Source organism: Rhinolophus hipposideros (assembly GCF_964194185.1).
Source record: "Rhinolophus hipposideros genome assembly, chromosome: 22".
Classification (NCBI taxonomy): domain Eukaryota; kingdom Metazoa; phylum Chordata; class Mammalia; order Chiroptera; family Rhinolophidae; genus Rhinolophus; species Rhinolophus hipposideros.
Genome location: NC_138068.1, coordinates 4,349,965 through 4,364,041, shown reverse-complemented (window position 1 = coordinate 4,364,041; position 14,077 = coordinate 4,349,965).

Below are 14,077 nucleotides of genomic sequence, written 5' to 3'. Positions count from 1 at the left end.
AATTCCAGATTGAGCACCGTTTGAGCCACGCAGGCTTTGGAACTAGAACGTCTAGCCCAGGATCACTTGGCTGAGCAAGTCTGAGGCCAGGCACGCGCACTTTTCCGGCTTGAGGCGAACCCCACTCCCAGCCCCTCCCTGGCCCGGCCCCTCTGCGTAGCCGATTCGGCCTTTCCCGCCATCCCTCCCACCCACCCACCCACGCAGAGCACCTAGGAGCAGGCCAAGTCTTTCCCCCTGCAGCGCCCTTCACCTGGGAGGCGTGGCCTCCGTGCCTGACCCACCCCGCCCTGGTAGGTTCGGTCGCTACCTGCGTGCAGCAGGCCACTGCCCGCCAGAGGCCCCTGGGCACGAGGCTCCAGGACGGCTGTGCGCAGGCGCAGGGCGGAAAAAGGGGGGGATGGGGTGGCGTGCAAGGGGCGGAGCCAGGTGGGGGAGGGGTGACGGACGATGGGGGATGTACCTTCAGGGAGTACTGAGACCTGGGGGTGGGGAATGGATGAGGAGGGGCAATAGAAGAGGACCTAAAGGGGGCGCTGAGAAACCTGGGGGGATGAATGAGGACGGAGGTGGAGGGGGGACGTGCAGGGGTGCTGAGAAACCTGGCTGGGGGGCGGGTGCGGGGACGGGGGAGATGGATGAGGACGGAAGTGGAGGGGGACCAGCAGGAGGCGCGGAGACCTGGGGGGGAAGGATGAGGATGGAAGTGGAGGGGGACCAGCATGAGGCGCTGAGACCTGGGGGGGGAAGGATGAGGATGGAAGTGGAGGGGGACCAGCAGGAGGCGCTGAGACCTGGGGGGGGAAGGATGAGGATGGAAGTGGAGGGGGACCAGCAGGAGGCGCTGAGACCTGGGGGGGGGGAAGGATGAGGATGGAAGTGGAGGGGGACCAGCAGGAGGCGCTGAGACCTGGGGGGGGGGAAGGATGAGGATGGAAGTGGAGGGGGACCAGCAGGAGGCGCTGAGACCTGGGGGGGGAAGGATGAGGATGGAAGTGGAGGGGGACCAGCAGGAGGCGCTGAGACCTGGGGGGGGGAAGGATGAGGATGGAAGTGGAGGGGGACCAGCAGGAGGCGCTGAGACCTGGGGGGGGGGAAGGATGAGGATGGAAGTGGAGGGGGACCAGCAGGAGGCGCTGAGACCTGGGGGGGGAAGGATGAGGATGGAAGTGGAGGGGGACCAGCAGGAGGCGCTGAGACCTGGGGGGGGGAAGGATGAGGATGGAAGTGGAGGGGGACCAGCAGGAGGCGCTGAGACCTGGGGGGGGAAGGATGAGGACGGAAGTGGAGGGGGACCAGCAGGAGGAGCTGAGACCTGGGGGGGGAAGGATGAGGATGGAAGTGGAAGGGGAAGGAGGGACCCTCAGGGCACGCCCCCAGAGACTTGGAGTGGGAAGATGGGCAAGGTGGGCGAATGAAGGGAGGAGCACTAAACGGAGTTTGGAAATATGGGGCAGGGTGGATGGATAGGGCAGGTGGGCGTGGATGGACAGTGGGAGGGGGAGGAGGGAATCTGTAGGAAGCTCCAGGGACCTGAGCAGGAGATAGATGGGGGAGAGAGGATGGGGGGGGGGCTAGAGAGAGGGAGGGAGGGAAAGAAGATGGGGGTCCTGATGGAGAACAGGAGGGAACCCAAGACATGGGGGGGTGGAAGTCAATGGAATGAAAGAAGTTGAGGGGCAAAAGAGAGTGCATTATGGAGGAGACCCGGGGAAGCAAGGAGGAGGAAAGGAGTGTGTGGACGTCCAGCAGAGAAGGGGTGGGAAGATGGAAGCAAGGAGGGACAAGGAAGGCCTGAGGCAGATGGCCAGAGGGGGCTGGACGCCAGTACTGCTTTAAGTCTTTCCCCGCTCTTTAGACTTGATTGAATTCTGTCCAGAATTCAAGGCAGATGGGACGGTGAGGGCAAGTGAAGTAAAGTGAAGGAGAAGGAGGGGAGAGGCATGCACGCGGACACTTAAAAACTCAAAGGAGCCACAGGGTATGAAAGCACCACGTGCCACCGAACTGTGCACTCTAAAGGGGTTGCTCTCCTGTGAACTTCACCTTAAATTCTTTTTAATGGACATTAATCATTCTGATGGTCTCCAGAGAAGTCTGGTTCGTTTCTCCAGCGAGGTACAAAATAAGTACAAGTTTGGAGCCAATGAAGGATTTAAATCGTTTGCAGGGAGCTGGTATTTTTTCAAAGCACAGTTTACAACATTCCAGGAACATTCTATTTTGCTTTCACTTTTTAATTTGTTTTCAAGATTTTCATAAAATTGTAATGGAATTTTCTTGTTTGCCAATTATGAATAAATATATTTGGGTGCTAGAGGACCAACCCAAACAACTCCGAGGAAAAGCAGAATCTTGAGGAAGAGGTTGGGATGGGCCCCCAAACCCTCATGGAGAAAGGGCTTTCATCTGGTCTGCCTTTATTTGAGCATATCAACAAATAATTTTTCTCCCATCCACAGTCAGAGAACTCTATATCCATAAAAGGGCTTTCTACGTGTCCGTCCATTTATTCTCCAACAGCCCCGTCTTGTGGCTGTTTGAATTTTATTTCACATTCTAATGCATGGCATGTACTCAAATATATATATATTTTTTCATTCTTGATAGTACAAAGGATAGAACTAAATTCACTTTTAAAAGAAACTTATATACCAACAGTGATGCACTTGTTGGTTAGATGTTTGGCTCTCTGGTTTTGACATTGTGTCTGGGTGTCTATTACAGTATGTAGACTGTACAGAGTAGATAAATATTTGAAGGTCACTAGGAAAACAGTGTGTTGTAATAACGTCTTTTAAATCATTTAAATGAGTTTCTCTGCTAGAGCAGTCACCACTTAGTGCCTTCTCAGGTAATTTTGCATTCTTGCTCTAACACTCAGGCAGCTAGAAAGTTTTGCCAGTAGTTACATTATAAATTTGTGTTTAGAAATTGCAGCTACCTATTGAAAACACAATTTTGAAAGGAGGGATAAGGCCAGTGGGAGGAGGGATGTGGAAGGGGGAAACCAAGGGAGCCTTGGAGGGGAAACCTTAGGGGCTTCCAGAGGAGAAAGACATGGGAGGGGAGGGGCCTTGAAGAGGAGGGAAGGGTGACATGGGGGAAGGGACCAGAAGGAGATAAAGCAGGGAAGACAAACCAGCAGTTTTCTAAACTTTTCTCCTAAAGAGGGAAGTTACATCGAAGATCTATTGCTTTTCTTTGCTCTTGTCAAACATTCCTGGGAGTCACTGAGGGGAACCGGCTGAGGAACCTCCCACTGAAGAGAGTGTCACTCTGGAGCCCCTGAGGGAACCCTTTTTCAGAAGCTGGAGGTGTAGGGGGGAGGGGTACAACATTAAGAGGTCCTAGTATTGTAATCCCCCTTTCACAATGAAAGAAATGGAAAGGTTCAGAAACTTGCTCAAGTGGTGGGGACTGAGCACCTCTGTGTTAAACACTGCATAATTTGCTATTTATTATGTTTTTTTGTTTATTGACACCTGGGGGAACACACTATCTATGATAAGAAAGTTCAAAGGCCCCAGAACAGAGAGGGCCCTCAACACCTGTCTGGAACAGTTGGATGTTGGAGTCCAACATCCAGTTGGATGTTGTTGCCCTTGACCATTCTTTTTTACTGTCTCCTTAGCATAGAGGAAGGGTGACCTTGATTTTTATAACTTGGAGTCTTACATAAAGAAATGTCACGGTAGTTTTCTCCCATTTTTCCTCAGTGATATTTACCTGAACAATTGAATGACATCTCTGACCTCTTCATTTTAAGAAACACTTTTGAGACTTTTTACTTTATTCAACCGTTGTTTCTTCATACAGTAGGCATTTATAATGAACTCAGGTGGCTCCATTGTTGGGAAATGGGGTGCTCAGAGGGCCTTCTGAAAGGTAATCTGGCACCTAGAATTTCCAACTGTCACATGGGTTGTGCCATCTCCCAAGATGGCCTAAGGTAAAGAGAAGTTAACACGTAATAGGCCAGGAGGTACCTTGAATGCTTCGATAATCATCTTAATTCTAAGGAGAAAAAGCCAGAAAGTTATCGACGGCTTTGTCGAATATTAGAATGAGAGAGTTGACACCAAGTTTTTCTTCTGCGTGGTTGGTTGTTTCTGTATTTATTTGTTTATATTACTCTGAAGCCTGACTAGCAACTGGTACGTAAACTATTATTTAATCCAGTCTTATGTGATTAGTGTCAAGAAGATAACTTGTACCCAAAAAGTACATAAACAGCCTAGGTCTTCTGCCTAAAGTGATATTGCTATCACTCTGATTTCAGCCAATGGGTTGCAAAGGGGTGTCCATTTTTGAACATTCCAGTTAACCTGTCTGGCAAACGTTGTTGGATCATTACACTTTGAACTTTGGTATGAACACAGAGAGAATGTGCTTTTATCTAATGAGCAATTCAGCGCTGTTTGTGGGCGTGGCCACAGGGGTGGGGAGGTTGGGGACAAATGAGGCCCAGGAGAGAATTCTTCAAACCACTTGGAAAGTTTATGAGAGGGGAAGAGGCCGAGTGCAAGCATGGGAATCGGACTGTTATGTAAAAGTGTACTAAGTGTTCTAGAACTCTCCAGAACTTGATCATTAGAAACTCTACCTTGACCTGTTTATATGTGAAGAAACATTGGGTACATAAATAAATACATAATAAAAGCTTATGACACTTAGTCTGATTAAATGTAATCTGAAAACAAGCCTCGTGAGGCAAAAAGCTGGAAATGTGTACTCCAACCCATTCATGGTAGTTAATTTGGGGGCTGAGGGCTGAAGGGGCCAGCGTGAAGGACTCTGCATTATTCCTTTAGACAGTAGACATAGCTCGTGCAGAAGAAAAGGTGATCTACTTTTTTGTTGTTGGGAAAACAATATTGGAGGATCAGAAATCTAAAGTAAATTCTGAGGATCTATGAACTGTGTCCCGTGTCCCTTTTGTGTCTGCATCCCGAGCTTGTAGCTGTCATTTATCACCTGGAGGCAGCATGCCATCGCCGTAAAAGTGGCACACAGCTTCCTGGCTGTGTGGCCTTCAACAGGTTACTCACCCTCTCTGAGTCTCTAGTGCCTCATCTATAACTTGAGCCTAATAATAGAACCTCCTCATTTTATTATTGTGAAGAATCAATGAAATAATCTGTGTCAAATACTTAAAAATAACAGTGCTTGGGAGAGAGTAGCTGGAAAATAAATGCTAGCTATTTTGCTATTATTTTCACTCACTTAGGCTAACAGTTGCTATTTATAATAAAATTATTTAATGTCGCTGGCATTCTGCAAGTCTTTTTGCAGTTCACTTTTTAGATTTCTTTTGCTAGTTCTTAAATTAAATCTTCCTTTTAAAACATGACATCCCTATATCTTCTGGCAGAGAATGGATCAAAAGATATTATTTTACAGTTTTATATTTCTCAAGTAAGTTTAGCATTAAAAAAGGGCTAAATTCGGTGGCGTAATTAGATCATACCTAATTATATGCTAATTAGAGCCTGACAATTTTACTCTAAAAACCTAAGAGGAGTGGTGTTCCGTATTGTCCAGGACCGAGAACACTTTGGAGGTCCTGTTTTTTGCAGAAGCTGCTCCTTTCTTGTTCTTATCAAGGTCAATGGTAACCCCACGTTGATGGCTTCATGTTCAGTTCTCAATACTCTTCTTATTCGACCTTACAGGGACGTTTGATTGTTGGTCACTCACTCCTCTTTCATATACTTTCTTCACCTGTGTGGTGGGCAGAATAGTGTCCCTTTCCCCCTCCCCCTCCAGCGCCCCTGTCAAATAAATCTACATTTTACTCCTTGGAACCTGTCAATATGGTAGGTTACATGGCAAAAGGTTACACTGCAGATGTGACTAAGGTAAGGGTGCTGAGATGGGGAGATTTTCCTGCGTTACCTGGGTGAACCCAATGTCATCACAAGGGTCCTTATAAGAGAGAGTCAGAAAGGGGCAGTGTTATGATGGAAGCAGAAAAAGAGATTGGAAAATGCCGCGCTGCCGGCTTTGACGATGGAGGAAAGTGCCACGAGCCAAGGTGTGCAGCAACCTCCAGAAGCTGGAAACGGCCAGATTCTCCCCGAAAGCCCCCAGAAGGAACATAGCCCAGCTGACCCATGTAAGGCCTCTGGCCTCCAGAACTGAAAGAGAATAAATACATGTTGTGTTAAGCCACCCAGTTGAGGCAATTTGTTATAATAGCAACAAGAAACTAATAGGACTTGCCCCCTGGAGCCCCACACCTCTGGCCTTTCCTTCCTCATGCTGCTGCTTTGTCCTCCTCCTCCTTATCCTTTAGTGAGAGTCAGGGGTCCCAGGGCACAGTCCTTAGACCTTTCTTCTCCCTCCATCCAGTCCCCAACGCAGCATGTGTGTGCGATGGCTCCCACACATCCATCTCCAGACAGGAGAAACCCTTTACCAGCTCTCTGTCCCTGTCAAGACATCTCACGGGCAAATGTAACTTGATCCCCTTCACCCCAAATCCTGTTGCAGCTAGTCTATTGGTCTCCCCATCGCGGTGAATGGGGGTCCCTACGAATGCTGCAGGCGGACACCTCGCAGGTTCCTCTTTCTCTCACAACTGTGTCCACTCATCAGGAAATCCTGCTGGCTCCACCTCCTAAGCAGTCCCCAAATCTGACCGCCCCTCCTCCCTTCCTTGCTCCCAGTCAGGCCACTATCATCTCACACCTCAAAACACCACTGTGCCCCATGCAGAGCCCCCCAGGCACCACAGAGCCAGTGCCCCCACCCTTCCTTCTCCTCTCACTTCCTGGCAGCCTCGCTGTCCTCCACCCCGCTCCTGCCACCCTGCCCCTTGCTGTTCCTCACACACCCCAACCAGGCTGTTGCCTCAGAGACTGCACTTTGAAGGGTGGCAGAATATGCCACCCCAAAATACGCCACTTTGGCATAAGGATTATTTTGAGCTAAAGGCACTTGAAAAACAGCAGATGCAAGAAGGTTGCTCTGATCCCCTCCCCTTTCTTCCTGAATGCAGGAGATGAATCCCCACGTGAATGATGCCCTCCCTGTACCAGGAGGGAAAACCGTTCCTACCACCAGAGAGGGGATTGGAGGCTGAGAGAATCTGTACAGACAGACCTGGCTAAAGTAACTCCCATCTGCCTCTAGTCTCCCCATATATTGTAGTGACTCTTCCACAGTGGCTTCTCCTTGTCAGCTTGCTGTACGTACACTCTGGCCTGGCCACGCCACTGGGCCATCACTTTCCACAGGGGTGCCCATGTACATGAGACACTCTATGATTTCTTCTTGTTATCTGTCCTAAGTCAGTTTAATTCTCAGGCCCAGCTGGACACATTCTCAGCCCCAGAGGGCAGAGGAAAAGTTTTGCCTCCCCTACAATTCACTGTCCTCTCCCTGTGGAATGTTCTGGCCCGCTCTCAGTAGTGTGGGCTGTGCTCTCATCTTCCTGCTAATCTTTGTTTAACGCTCTCTTCTCTGAGACCCGCCTGACCTCCCTATTTAAACTTGAAACTCCACTGTCCCTGATCAACTTAATTTCCCTCAGCATTTAAAAGTTGGTGGCATTTCCTTCAAAAGTTGAATGCTCATGATCTAACAACACATGTAGCTAACAGGCATGCTCCCCCAGGGCAGGGGTCCTTTCTGGGGTACCTTCTGCTGTTTGTTCTCTCCCTGGTACTAGATCAATGCCTGCCTTGTGCCAGGCACACCACAAACGTCTGTGGAATGAATAGTTGTGCAATGCTTTACCTGGTTCTAAAAGCTAAGTGTTCAAAATGAATGCGTAGTGGGTTCGATTTACCTCTAAGCTTAGTTGTCTGTATTAGTTTCACATAATATGCATCTAACATTTCTTTAACTTCCCTATGTGTAGAAATTAGAAGACTGTATGCCATAATAAAAAAATAAAAAAATAGAAGCCCCAAACTGAAGCTGGAAAAAAAATTATATATATATATATATATATATATATATATATATATATATATATATATATATATATATATATAATTTTATGCATCATTACTGTGGAAAGGGGAAGGGACTGTTTTCATCTGGAACAAGGGCTCTGTTTAGGGTGACAGGGGACTCAGGAGAGATCGCTTTCCCTTCCATGTTTGTGGGAGGCCAGGGAGGCAGAGTAAAGAGTCTTCTCTTCAACTTTGGGTCCTGCACTCGGGTGGTGGTGGGGAGACTAAATATTTGTGCAAGGGAGGTGGGGAGGGGTTTGCAAAGCTGACTAGAAGCCCTGGGTGAGTGAGTGGGACGAGTCAGCTGTGCAGGAAGTGGGGCCACCCCAGGGGAGAGAATGTCTTTTACAGCAGCTCTCCTCCATATTTCTCTGGAGGGCAGAACCGTCCTGATTTGGGGAATCACCTTGATGAGCTATCTGCAGGTGGAAGGGGAGACACTGATCAGGAGATAACAAAACTGCCCTGCATTAGAAATGAAGCATTGGCCTTTTTTTTTTTTTTTTTAAATTTTGTTTGTTTTTGAAGGAGTGGGGCAAGGAAGGCCCAGAGTGGAGAGGGAAGGGAGGGAAAGAAATGGCCAAGCAATAAATACTGCTGCAAAGGGCTGAAATATTGCTGATAGATATACCTTATCGTCTCATGTTTCTGGAGAAGCCAGGATTGGGTGTATTAGTAAATTTTCCTGATTTGTAAACAGTGGCAACTAATTGAAAAAAAAAATTTTAAGTCCTCTTGTCCACTAAACAACTTAGAAGGAAAAGCTGGCCATGTTGGCCTGCAGGGTTGACATTGGGGAGTTATTTCAGCTTCTTGCAGGACTTTCATGTGGAATTTACACTATCATTTTAACCGTTTCAGAACCTAACGCCCCTCTCTCCCCTATAGAAATTTTTTCTCACCCCTCTTAAACACACCTCAGCTGGAGGGGAGGCAGGCTGCTGTCTGTAGCTGGGGTTCTGAGGAAGCCCTAAGTATTTTCTCACAACTGTGAAGTTCAGAGACATGGCCCAGCTCATTTTCATCTCTCGCCCTTGAATGACACACACGTTACGGCTGCTGAAACCATTTCCTCCCCAGGTTACTGTTTGTTCATGGCCACGCTCATTTGGGGCCTGTTTTGTCGTTATTGTTTTAAACAGCCTGGGCTGAAGCATAAGGACATTGGTCGTCTGTTTGTTGACCCTGAAGATGTGATCCAAAAGGGGGCCCAGGTGTGGGTTCCTTCTTTTCAGATTGGAACACTTTACCCTGGTCTGCAGTAGCTATCCACACCAGCCCGTCAGCAGTTTCTCCTCCCTCCTGCCCCCACTGTCCCACTCGCCAGCCTTCCTCATAAATGCCAAACACATAGGGGTCTCTTCAGGGATCTCCTCCCTCAGACGTAACCCATACTTTCTCCCATTAACTCCTAGCTTGAGTACTCTCCGCCCCGACACGTGATTTCTATTGCAATCTCCTGTTTTCTTATCTCTTTCCTCTGACTCCTTGTTTACATGTTTGCCTGTTTGTTGTCAGTTTCCTCTTAGGATGTAAGTCCAGGACGGCGGGGCTCTCTGGTTCTCCTGTGCCCTCAGAGCCTCGGACATGTTCTAGCATTTCTCTGCTGAATGAACCTGAAGAGTCCAAATGTCAATGGACATGGAAGTTTTGCAGCAAACTCAGCAGACCGCACTCACCAAGCTCAGTCTTGTCAGTTATTAGCCCCGCGCAAGCGTTTAGTTCTAGGACAGGGAGTAGTTCCGAGAATCAAGGTGGAGGGCTCCGTCTTTAATGTGTATCAATGCACCTTTCATCCTCTCGTTGGCTTTAGCACCGTGGGCCTGCTTTCTTCCTGAGAATTTTCTCTGGCCTCTTTCCAGCAATCTGCCAGGAAGTTATAGACTAAGCACTCTTCAGCAATTAGAGTGGACTTCAGCTGTTTTTCTTTTTTTTTTTGGAAGATGAATTTAGACGCAATTTCCCAATTACCAGCCGTCGTCAACTAAACTGAGACAAAAGACTGCTGCCTCTTTGCCTTGGCATGAATGGGCCCTTGCTCAGGCAGGAGCTGGTGGTTGTAGCTAAGTGATGAATGTAGGGACTCAGCCGCTGAAAAACCAATTAGTTTTCTGCTTCTTCTGCTAATGTGAAGATCGTGTTGGGCAGAGTTTGGCTGTGAGAGAACGGAGTTCACACAGGGCTGGCCGTGGAAGTCAAGCCAGCAGAACTGATGAAAGGAACGGCTTCAAGGACGTCTGTGTTCTTAGCAATATCAGAATGTTCATCTCCATTTGATGGAACACTCCTGAGTCTGAATTGTCAGTACAAACGTTAAGGATGTAATAGCGATCAATGCCTATTCTAGATAATAATGCCTACAGATATCAGCGGGCATTTTTCATAAGTGCTTTCATCTGCGTGTGGAAGTTTTTCTGTACAGCTGCTATCTGAAAAAATGTCAGACTAATACACACTAATACGGATAAGGTGGCATTCGTGTTTTTTCTGCAATTGTTGGTGTGACATTTTGTTAATTGCTGCACTTTGTCATGGGTTGATGTCACAGGGTGACCAATGTTCCTGAAGATGTGGGGGTTGGTTGCCTTGGAGCTGTTGCACGGCCTCAGGGCCTGATTTACAGCCTTGAAGGCCCAGAAATTTGCTTCTGTTAGAACTCCACAGGGGAACTAACCAGACTCAGAAGGCACTGTCATATCAACCAGGGTTCCAATTTCTTAATTTACAGCCCAAACACTACCTTTCTGGGGAAACAGACCCTGACTCTGTCATCCAGGGTACCCCGATCCCAGCAGCTACTGTGATGAGAGACAACCATGACAGCGTGGAAAGACAGACCTAGTACTGGATCCCAGCTCCATGAATGACCTCAGACAAGCCCGAAACTTTCTAAGCCTCAGTTTCCTCATTCGTAAGATAGCCATCCTGCCTCCTACTCTCAGGGTAGTTGTGAAGATTAAAGAATACACATGTAAACCGCTGGGTCCAAGAAGAAGCACTGAATGATTTTAATGACACAGCCAAATGCAGTGGAGTCGGTGCGTGGATTCTGACCCTGGCTGCGGTCATCTGAAATAAGTTGCTTCATTTTGCTGAGATTTCATTTCCCCATCTACAAATTGGGATCAGAATGTTGTCTAACTCATAGACGTGTTGTCGTGTTGAGTGAGATATCATATTAGAAAGCATGTAGCACGGTGACCATGGTACCTGGACGTCGTGAGGGCTCAAATAAATGGAAGCTGCCATTGTTACTCAGAATATTAGTGGTTGTGATGGCAGAAATAGTTGCACCTATGGTGGCACGGACCAGCAACAAAAACAAAACACCGAGGAGGTGAAGGTCGTTTAGCGAGCAGGAAATTGAATGAAGGGATAGACTGTGTATTACAGAACTGCTCAACCCTGGTCCTAATGCGTCTTAGGGCTGAATGATTCTCTTGTGGGACTGTCCTGTTCACTGGAGTGTGCTTAGCATTATGTTCGGCCCACATCCACGAGATGCCAGTACACCGCCCATTTGTGACCACCAAAGACATCTCTGGACAGTGCCAAATGTCCCCAGGGCAGGGGGTGGGCTCCCCCACTTGAAAAGCACTGGTGTAGCAGACCATGTCACCTGGACCATGGAGAAGCCTGTGGGCCTCCACACCATGCCCACTCCTTTGCAAACTCCCACTGGCCCAACATTTTGCTTTGGTTCTCCCTTTTCTAGACTTATTCTATGCTCTCTTTTCTCCATTTGATGACAAATACCAAGTGGCTATTAGGAACCGAGTGTCTGGGGGATAATCTATTGGGGAACAAGCCTTGGCCTCTGCCCTCAGAGACAACCCCCTAGCCTTCGACTTTCTCCTCTGCCTGTCATCACTTTCCTTGTTCACAAGCCTCTCACGGCCACTGAGTAAATCACAATTTCCTGAATCTCAGTGCAGCCTGGAGCAGGACACTTTTTGGCCCTGCAGGGACAAACCTTCTCTGCGTGGAATTACTTCTTTCGAGGGCTCATCTTTTTCCTTGGGCAGACGCCCCTGATATTCATTAGCATTATAACTTTGGGGACGTGTATTAACCACAGTGGATCGCAGAATCCTCTGCAAAATGGGGACTAATATATTCCCCAAGTGGTGCTTGCAAGCAGATTAACTGAGATTCTGCAGGTTCTTTCCTCGTCTCTCTCCTTTCCCATGACAACCTTATTCCAAATTACAGACGCACCTCACCCGGCCTCTTGATGTTTACCACAAAGTAGTTTTTAAGGACAGAGCTTAACTTAATGTGCCTGAGCTTCCGTTTTCTGTGCCATGATCCCAATGCCTATATTTGTCTGCATTACTGTCCAATTTAAAATGGTCCTCACCAGCGGAACTCAGCAGTTTGTAAATCTCTATAGCATGACCAGAATCATTTGTCCCACTGTAATTTGGACCAATGTCTGGGAAGGCCTGGCTGAATGAGTAAAACTTCAAATTATTTTCCAATTAAAAAAAGGTATTTTATTACTTTCAAGGTGAGCAAGAACCAGGCTAGGGAAACTATGACTTAATAAACTTCTTTAGGGAAATATTAAGTAAACAGATAAGAATGACTTGGAACTTCATTTTGTGAGCTCTTTATTGGTTACTCATTTTAGGTCCGTCTCCAAGCCCCACCGAGAGATAAGCGTATATACAAGCGCTGCTCTGCTAATGTGTTTGAAAATAGCTTGTGTTCTTCTGTAGTTTCAACAGTCACCAGAAATCTTAGCTCACTTTCTTTTGTCGTACTTACTAGAGCAATCATTCTACACTTCTCAGATATGTAATATCCACATCATGACACTTTTTATAGATGCATCATATAATTTAATTTGGGGTACCTAATTTTAACTGTCCTGTTTTACCTGTTGTTTGTTTCTAATTGGAACATAAATCATTGTAACAGGAAATCTGAATTCGTGTTCACATGCACTAAATGCCTGTGTTTTTCTCGTAAGTCGAAACATTGCCATGTGGTCTACTAGAAAGCTCGCAGGACTAGACACCACCAGACCTGGGCCAGATTCAGTTTCTGGCCCTAACAAGCTATGTTAATTTCTTCAATGTTCAGTTTCATTATTTTTCAATAATTTTCCATTTTCCTACCTATCACAGTTGAATTTGAGATTCGTGGTGGGGGGTGTCTAAAGACTGAAAGCAGAAATGTTTCATACAAAAAACTGTCAAGAAGGTCTCTTAGGTCTGCAAAATGAAAATGGATGGGTTGGCATATCAGAATTCTGAAAAGATCTTTAAGAGACTACAGAAAGGGAGCTGTGTAGGAAAGCGGAAATGTCACTAGGGACATTTCACAAAACATGTTGCCATTTAGAGATAATGTCAAGTTTAAGGCAGGAGAGGCAGTGTCGGTTGAGGAGGAGAGGGTCGGCCCAGAGATGTTTGGTGTCTGGTCACACGACGTCTGAGGGCAGACAGGCAAGATTAGGAGATGGGAAGTAGATTGGTGGTTGCCAACGGGAAGGTGGGAATAGAAAGTGACTGCTAATGGGTAAGTGGTTTCTTTTGGGGTTGATGAAATGTTCTAAAAGTGATTGGGTGTTGGTTGCACAAATCTGTGACTATATTACAAACCGCTGAATTGTATACTTTGAAAGGATGAATTTTAGGCTGCGTGAATTGTATCTCAACAAAGCTGTGATGGAGGGGGAGAGAGAGGAAGAGAGTGAGTGTATGTTTTATGATGATCATGAAAATTTGGGACAGGATTTTTAAAAATTCATTATTTCTTTTAACACAAATTCTACTTCCAGATGCTGAGTTGCTGGACAGAGTTTGGGTTTCAGAGTTGAGACCTGGCTCTAGTCCTTGGGCAAGTTTCTCAACCTCTCCCAGGGCCTCAGTTTCCTCATCTAAATATTAGGGAGTTTGATAAAATGACTCGTGTGTTCCTTTCCAGTTCTAAAGCCCTTACGATTTCCAAAGTTCTCTTCCTGTCTGCTTTCTTTCCAAGCATCACCCCAGGAAATTCCACTCTGGCATCTCCTTGCCAGTACTTACATGAAGAGAACGTTTGTGTTATATGACTTTGGATGTTTCATACATTGGTTTTCCTTGGAATGTGGCATTCTTAAAATA